The sequence below is a fragment of the Salmo salar genome, chromosome 16 (assembly GCF_965601325.2).
Source record: "Salmo salar chromosome 16, fSalSal1, whole genome shotgun sequence".
Taxonomy (NCBI): Eukaryota; Metazoa; Chordata; class Actinopteri; order Salmoniformes; family Salmonidae; genus Salmo; species Salmo salar.
Genome location: NC_138306.1, coordinates 41,167,975 through 41,177,240, shown reverse-complemented (window position 1 = coordinate 41,177,240; position 9,266 = coordinate 41,167,975).

Below are 9,266 nucleotides of genomic sequence, written 5' to 3'. Positions count from 1 at the left end.
CTGCCGGGGCGACTATTTGATGAGGGCTATTGCGCGAGTCTCTTAAAGCACCCCCACCCTCTTCTCTTTCTGGGAGATAGTCATCCAATCAGAAAAAAATACAACATCACACAATACAGTAACACAAATAATGCCTATGATCGTACTGTAATTCGAGCATGTACTTTATGTGCACATCATTTTTTATACATTAAAAATAGACAAACTATAAACAATGTTAAATCTGATTATTAATGTAAAGGCCTGCAGGTAACTTTGGATCTGACGATGATGATACATCATACTGAAGTGTGATGACAAAGGCATGTTTTCCATTCCATGGAGCACACAATGCCAGCAGCTGTGTTCCTTTGACACCTCATAAGGCTTCAAAACATAGAGGTGGAATCAATGTACTTAACCCTAAACCCAATGTACTTAACCCTAAACCCCTTTAGCGTCGAAAATATTCACATTACTCCAGCCCTCTATTTTTAGGACTCCCCCATGAGTCATTGTATAATTTTAACACTTTCTTGCATCATTCCACTGCCCTGTAAAGCTCGTTGGATGCCCTGCCCCACCCCCTCCTCCCCCTAACTGTTCACTACTCACCTTTAACCTTCTTCAACTGCCTTTACTACGGGGAACAGCCCAATGCCCAGTAAAAGAATGTACTGGACTTGGCTATTCCATAAGATGAGAGAGAGTAGTTAAAGTGAAGCCGATAGTCATCTACAGTCTCTGCCAGATCTCACCTCCAAACATGCTTCCTTCAGCCTGACCATCTATCCTTCCACCTCTCTGCTGTGTCTCTGCCAGATCTCACCTTCAAACACACCTCCTTCAGCCTGACCATCTATCCTTCCACCTCTCTGCTGTGTCTCTGCCAGATCTCACCTTCAAACACACCTCCTTCAGCCTGACCATCTATCCTTCCACCTCTCTGCTGTGTCTCTGCCAGATCTCACCTCCAAACACACCTCCTTCAGCCTGACCATCTATCCTTCCACCTCTCTGCTGTGTCTCTGCCAGATCTCACCTTCAAACACACCTCCTTCAGCCTGACCATCTATCCTTCCACCTCTCTGCTCCTCCATCCATCCATCCATCCATCCATCCTCCCTCCAGACCCAGTCCCAGGACCCCTCTCCCAGACTTCATTCCAAGGGAAAGGTGGCAGCTGAGCCATCTGTTCCACCTGCTGCCATCCTCTTGTCACTCTGCCAGGCTTCATCAGTGCCAGGCGCTTCAACAATGCCCCCTCCAATGGGTCAGAGGAGCCCGGGTGAGGGCAGAGCCACAGAGTCATTACAGACGAGTCCTGGATGCTTCACGCCCCTAATTATATTTACTACAGCACTGTTCCTGCTTGCAACCTTCCACCATTTTGGCCGGCAAAAGAACCCAATCTGAATGTGTTTTAGGATTTTTGTGAGTTTCCATGAACAGGTTCCCTGGATTCTAAACCCAGTCAGTTTAAATTAAATGGATGACAATAATTTGAGGACAAATTTCCCAACAATATCAAGTATTCCCTCCAGATTCATTACTGAGGAGAGCTATGTAGGCCTACACACTGAGGTTCAAACCTTTGACAACCCAGCTGGATACACACAAATTACCAGGACTTCAATTCTGATTAAACCCCCCAAAAAATGGGAGCCAAATGCAGCTTCCCTAATGTGCTAAAATGTCCTTGACCATTGGCGAGAGGAGAGAGAGGAGAGAGAGACAGAGCCTGCCTGTATGTGCATGCATGTGTATATGCTTGTCAGGCTCTGGGAACCAAGTGTGGTTCCCATCTCTCCCATGGCGATGTGTCTGACTGTCAGTGAGTGAATGAGTGCAAGTGTCACCCATGTGTCTGATGGGAGGTCTATGGGGGAGGAGGAGGAAGATGAGGTTGAAGTTGAGGAGGCTGGAGTGGCAGTCCCAGGGTGGCACAGTTGGCTGACTGACTGGCAGTCTGGCAGCTGTGAGCCTGTTAACCAGGGTGAGTGAAGTAGGTGAGGCCAGAGAGGCAGGCGAAGACAGGGGAAGGTAGGTGGCCCAAGCCAATCAATAACCTGGATAATGAGAACTGAGGGGTGTAATAATGGTCGCCCCTCGGGCGGAGAACGCCTCCTCGTCCGTAAAGAGCACTGCCTTCTCCTCGGAACACAAACACACCTCATTAACCTTTAGAGCCAGCCCGTCACTGAGGATGCACTGCTTTGTTGTTTTTCCTCATAAGCAACATGGCTTTTTCCTCGTTTTAATGAAGAATGAAACATGTACAAATTCTCAACAAGCACAAATAAAGCCCAGTGCTCATTTAATATTAGTGTGTGTTCACATACAGTATGCTGTGGTTTAGGGCAAATTTCCACTTCATATAGGGCACATAGGCTGCATTTAGAAAAGCAGCCTAATTCTGATCTTTTTTCCACTAATTGGTCCCTTGACTCTTTTTCAGAGCTGATCTAATTGATCAAAAGATAAATTACTGAACAAAAATATCAGAATTGGGCAGCCTGTGTAAACGTAGCCATACACTGGAAATACAGAGTCCAGGGGCCTCATTTATCAATCATGCATAGGTACAAATCTGTGCATGGGATCATTTCCACGCAACGTGTGAGATGTATCAATAGAAATGCCGGTTCAAATGCTAGTCGGAACTAGGAACTCAGAAATGTCTGACTTGCTGATTCGTTGAACGCGGCACGTGTATAACTACAACCAGTTAGCGAGTCGAAATGTCCGAGTTCCGACTAGCACATCAACGCGCAATACGCGTGCTTGAGTGTGCGTAAATGTGCGCAGAGCCATGACCTGCATACACACAGTGCCAAGTGGTGGAATAATGAAACTAACTGCTTGTCAAGCATAGAATGGGGAATAAAATACATTATATGTTGAAATTGTCAGAAATTGTGAGAGTAATAACTAAATCATTTTTCGATTTCATTGTATTTCCATTGTGAATTCATGCAACATATCTTGACATGCATATAATTTGACCACATCAGTGCATTTCTTGCGATAATAATCCATAAAAAGTACAGTAATGTTACATGTGTTAAAGTGAAACAATTGTTGAAATACTATAAAGACTGAAATGATGTGAAATCGAATGAGAGGCTGATCTTGCTCTGTTTGAAGATTCGGCATATGCTGAATTTCGCAGAAAGCGTTTTTACAGACACGTGGACCTTTTTTATGGGATAAATTACAGATTGGTTTTGGGAAATGAAATTTGATAAGCCAATCTTAGTCTTTTTTTGCAAGGACTTAAGGCCTACTTTTAAAAAGCTAACAGTTGCCATTCCAGTGCAAATCCAAGTGCTATCCAGCCTGGGTTTTTTGGCAGCGGGAGCTTGCCGATCGTTTTTGATGCAATCATCAGCAAAACGAACTGTTACATATATTTTCCATAAATCATCGCACAAAGGTTTGACGTCAAGAGGGGGTTCTTTGCCATTTAATGGGTTCCCAAATATGAACTGAGAAATAGACAGCACCCACATCACCATTAAAGCACCATCACAAAACGAGTTCAACTATGTGAACAGAAAAGGTTTCCACTCTTAATGTGCAGGTGATAGGTTATGTGATCCGCAAAAGACCCTGCTGAATATGGTGGCAAGCTGGCCAGGTGGAAGGCGCATCTCGTTCATTCTGCAGAGCATCAATGTTGGCCTATACGCCTACAGGAAGGAGCCGTTGAGGAAGGATGGCTTATTGGTGAGTGTTCCCTACCCATTTGATGTATATTTGCCATTGCTATAGCAACTCATTGTCTTAATAGTCCTCTCTTTATAGCCATGTTATTTAGATTTTATTTTAATTTTAAAATCATTTCCACGTGATATTGATAAATGAGGCTGCACGAATGTCTGATAAATCACACTTTTTCTATGCATATGAACATTCTAAATTCCGTTCCTAAATAGTACTTTAGAACAGTTTCTATGCAATATTGATAAATGAGGCACCAGGGATTTACACTAACAGAGGGAAGTAGAAGTGTGTTTTTCTAAATATCCTGTGAAAGCGAGGTATTTTGCCCTGACAGCTCAGAACTGGGGCTCATAAAATGAAGCCCTGCTCATATAGACAGGATTAGGTGTTACATAATGTGCACATGTACAGTACATGACAACAGAGACATATGTTTGAAGGCTTTTTTGTTGAGCTTAACAACTCTCCACTTCCAAGTCCAACATCCCTCATAGCCTGATCCCTTTCTAGCTCAACAGCAGGCTGCACTTGAATAATTGTGGATTTGATTACTATGACAATAACCACCAACTGAACAAACTCCCTCTTCAAAGTGTTAAAACCACATGTCAAAGTCAGCATTACCATAAGGAATCATACAGTAATGTGTCCAATTTCCTTCAGAGGATCACAATATATCTCTTCCCTTATGTATGTTTCTCAGTCATTAGTGTGTGTGTGTGTCTGTGTGTGTGATCAGTGTTCAGTGATAACGGCTTAATTGTTCCTCCAGTGACCTACATGTTGTGGAGAAGCATACATCACGCTTTACATTACGGCCACTGACCAGTCCAAGCCTCTCCTGGCTGACCCACACTGCATGGACCATTTAACTATTTCATTTTTATGTACACTGAACTAAAATATAAACTCAACATGTAAAGTGTTGGTCCCATGTTTCATGAGCTGAAATAAAAGATCCCAAAAATGTTCCATACACACAAAAAGCTTACTTCTCTCAAATGTTGCGGACAAAATTGTTTCCGTCCCTGTTAGTGAGCATTTCGCCATTGCCACGATAATCCATCCACATGACAGAAGCTGATTAAACAGCATGATCATTACACAGGTGTATCTTGTGCTGGGTGCAATAAAAGGCCACTCACAAATGTGCAGTTTTGTCAAACAACACAGTGCCACAGATGTCTCAAATTTTGAGGGAGGGTGCAATTGCCATGCAGGAATGCCCACCAGAGCTGTTACCAATTAATTTAATTAATTTACATTTTTCTACCATAAGCCGCCTCCAACGTCATTTTAGAGAATTTGGCAGTACATCTAACCGTCCTCACAACTACACTCCACGTGTATGGCATTGTGTGGGCGAGCGGTTTACTGATTAAAGTTAACATTGTGAACAGAGTGCCCCATGGTGGAGGTGGGGTTATGGTTTGGGCAGGCATAAGCTACAGAAAACAAACACAACCGCAGTCCATCGATGGCAATTTCAATGCGCAGAGATACCATGACGAGATCCTGAGGCCATTGTTGTGCCATTCATCCGCCGCCATCACCTCATGTTACAGCATGATAATGCAGGGCCCCATGTCTCAAGGATCTGTACACAATTCCTGGAAGCTAAAAAGTACCAGTTCTTCCATGGCCTGCATACTCACCAGACAACGTGTACGAAAGGGTGTTCCAGTTCCCACCAATATCCAGCAACTTTGCACAGGAGTGGGACAACATTCCACAGGCCACAATCAACAGCCTGATCAACTCTATGCGAAGAAGATGTGTCGTGCTGCATGTGGCAAATCGTGGTCACACCAGATACTGAGTGGTTTTCTGGTCCACTCCCCTACCTTTTTTAAAAGTTATCTGTGAGCAACAGATCCATATCTGTATTCCCAGTCATGTGAAATCCATAGATTAGGGCCTAATTAATGTATTTGAATTGACTGGTTTCCTTATGATCTGTAAGTCAGTAAAATCTTAGAAATTGTTGCATATTGCATTTATATTTTTGTTCAGTATAATTATCCCAAACTAGCTGGCCAGCTCTCAGGCTGCACCATTCTGGATACACCCTGCCTCATAGAGGCCTTCTCTGGTCCATGGACATTACCTAGCACTGTAACAACCCAAGTACAAGGCCCGGGGTGCTAGGCATTCAGTACTATGCAGTCTATGTATGGGAATGATGACTGCCATTCACTATCCACTTCTAAAGAGCCAACCGGTAAAGATCAATAGAGTGAAGCCATTCATCCTTGTGATTCCAATGGGACTGCTCTCATGATGGCAGAATGAGATGTGTGATAGGGACATTATATTCCCCCAATGACCTTGGAAATTGGAGTTCTACAATTTATGTTACAGCCTGAGAACGCAAGGCGTGTTTACCGATAGAGTTACGGCAGAAATGCATTGTAGGCCATAGTGAGAATACTTTCATATTCATAAACTGTTAATTATGCATAGCTCTGTAATGGAAGGAAACAGTCTACACTGAGTGTACAAAACATTAGGAACACCTTCCTAATATTGAGTTGCACCCCATGTTGACTCCAATGCTTCCCACAGTTGTGTCAAGTTGGCTGGATGAAACCGGTGCGCCGGGCACCTACTACCATACCCCGTTCACAGACACTTACACAATTTGTCCTGCCCATTCACCCTCTGAATGGCACATATACACAATCCATGTCTCAATTGTCTCAATGCTTAAAAATCCTTCCTTGGGGCCTCCCGAGTGGTGCAGCGGTTTAAGGCACTGCATCGCGGTGCTAGTGGAGTTGCTACAGACCCACGTTCGATCCCAGGCTGTATCACAACCGGCCATGATCAGGAGTCCCATAGGGCGACACACAATTGGCCCAGCGTCATCCAAGTTATAGGAGGGTTTGGCCGGGGGGGCTTCACTTGGCTCATCGCGCTCTAGCGACTCCTTGTGGTGGGCCGGGTGCCTGCAGGCTGACCTCGGTCGTTAATTGAACAGTGTTTCCTCAGACACATTGGTGCGGCTGGCTTCAGGATTAAGCAGACGGGTGTTAATAAGTGCGGTTTGGCGGGTCATGTTTCGGAGGACGCATTACTCGACCTTCACCTCCCGATCCCGTTGGAGAGTTGCAGCGACGAGACAAGGAAAAGGGGGTAAAATACAACAACAAAAAATCCTTCCTTAACCTGTCTCCTCCCATTCATCTACACTGATTGAAGTGGATTTAACAGGTGACATCAATAAAGGATCATAGCATTCATCTGGTCAGTCTATGTCATGGAAAGAGCAGGTGTTCCTAATGTTTTGTACACTCAGTGTATATCTGTGTTTACAGAGGTTGTGTTGGTTGGCTGGTCGGAGATTTCTGGGGATGTCTGATTGATGTAGGCCTACTCCTTGTGTCGTGAACTTGATCATGAGGAAAATGTGCCTGCAGTAACCCTTATACTGTACAACTCTCTCAGCTGCTTCTACCATCAATGTTCTGATTCTCTCAACCTCCCTCAAAAGCCTATCACAGAACAAACTGCTTTTGCCTACAAGTCCAGCCTGAGGGTAGAGTCCCAAGTGGCATGGATACAAACCAGCAGTCTTCCTCTTTTCTCACTTGAAGTTGCAGAATGAAATGAGCCATCACTCATTTAGCTACAAAATGTGGTCTTTCCACATTACAATGATGGACAACGATAGGGTAGGTCCATAACATGCAGCGTGATGGAGTCAATTGTACTACATAACCCCTCTTGACATAGAGTAGCTCTTTCTGTGCAGTGTGTGCAGACTGCTCTGGCTATCCCATAGTCACTGAGGAGGGCTAGGTAGAGGAATGGACTGAGATGAGAGGACAGTTTGCACAGATAACTATGACCAGGCCAGCTGACTGATGATGCCCAATTTAAAAATTCTCCACCAGATTAGCATCACCAGATGATTCATTCTGGCTACATTTAAAATGATTGATAATTTTCATAAATTAATGAAAAAAAGAATTAATATATTAATAAGGAATGAGGGCCGAGTCACGTCAGAGGCAGCCATGAATCACTTTCAAATGTGTTATTTTCCCCAGAGTTGCCAGTGGAGAGAAACTATCCCAGTCCATCATGCACGCTCCCACCCGCCCACACACACAGGGCCTGGCTAAAGGTTGCTCTCGAAAAATGGGTTTTTAACCTCAAAGGTATTAAATAAGGGTTAAAGGAAAGGACATCTAACCAGGGTATGTCTCCAGTGGTTTGACTGGATGGCCTCTGCTCTGGATTTAACCCTTGATCACCCCCCTCCTTCCCCCTCCAGTTTAATGAATCAATATTGTCTGTATAGTTGTCTATATACTGTGATTAACAGCAGACTGGGTTCAATATAGTTTAATCACAGGCTTGTCTGGTGTCATTAGAAAGCGGTGACAGGGAGCCTCCCTCAGATGAAGATCTCAGCAGAGTGATTGAGGTTTTCAGTCCAATCACAGTCTGGATCTCCAGTGACCCAGGGAGGAAGGAGGTGAGGCTTCCCCAGGCAAGGTGAGACCAACCAGGCAGGAAATTACATGTTCAGGCCCCCGAACCAGCTCCACCCAACCACTGATGAAACAAGTTGACGTCGATGCAAAATTAAAGCCCAGCAAAAAACAATTATTTGACAGAGCTTAAGATGACAGTTGACAAATTAAATTGAATTTTTTCATAATTACTGCCACTTTCAAATGAAGCGTTACCAGCCGAGGACATCAATAATGGAAAATGTTAATTATGAGAGAAGGAGTTCTGGAGGTAATTATGTTGGGCCAAATGGATTTCTCCAGCCAGCTAAAGTGTGCTTTTTTATTGATGGGGACTCTGGTGATTGCATGCGGGAAGTCACTGAGTCGAGCAGAGTTTGTGGACCTTTAGTGATTTGTCTCTCTGAATTCACAGTTTCTTGGACAAAGTCTCAGGAAAGCCATAAGAGTTCTCCAACCAGAACAAGGGTCAAGTTCAGATGGACAGTTTTTTTAACGTGATCAGGTTACATGGCAAAGGAAAACTCTTGGCCCTTTTAATTATTTTACAATATGTGACCTGATCGGAATAAACACCTAGCCCTGGTTGTTTATTGTGAATATTTGATCACAGTTGACCTGACCGAACACGGTGAATTAAGTTTAGTCGTGCTAAGGTTCGCATGTCAAGAGGAAAATAGCTCATTACCTCTGGGAACCGACCTGACCTGGATAGTGTTAACTGAAGCAACTGCCCAAGAAGCTTCAATGGAGCCATGAAGGTATTCACTAGACCAGGGTGGTGAGAGAGGAAGAGAGGAGGGAGTGATTCAGGGCTCCCGAGTGGCGCAGCGGTCTAAGGCACTGCATCTCAGTGCAAGAGGCGTCACTACAGCCCCTGGTTGGATTTCAGGCTGTATCACATCCGGCCGTGATTGGGAGTCTCATAGAGCGGCGCACAATTGTCCCAGCATCATCCGGGTTTGGAGGTGGTAACATAAATAACAATTTGTTCTTAACTGACTTACCTAGTTAAATAAAGGTTAAAAAAGAGGGGGGGGGGAGAAGGGGGGCATTACAAATTCTAATTGGCTCTGCTCT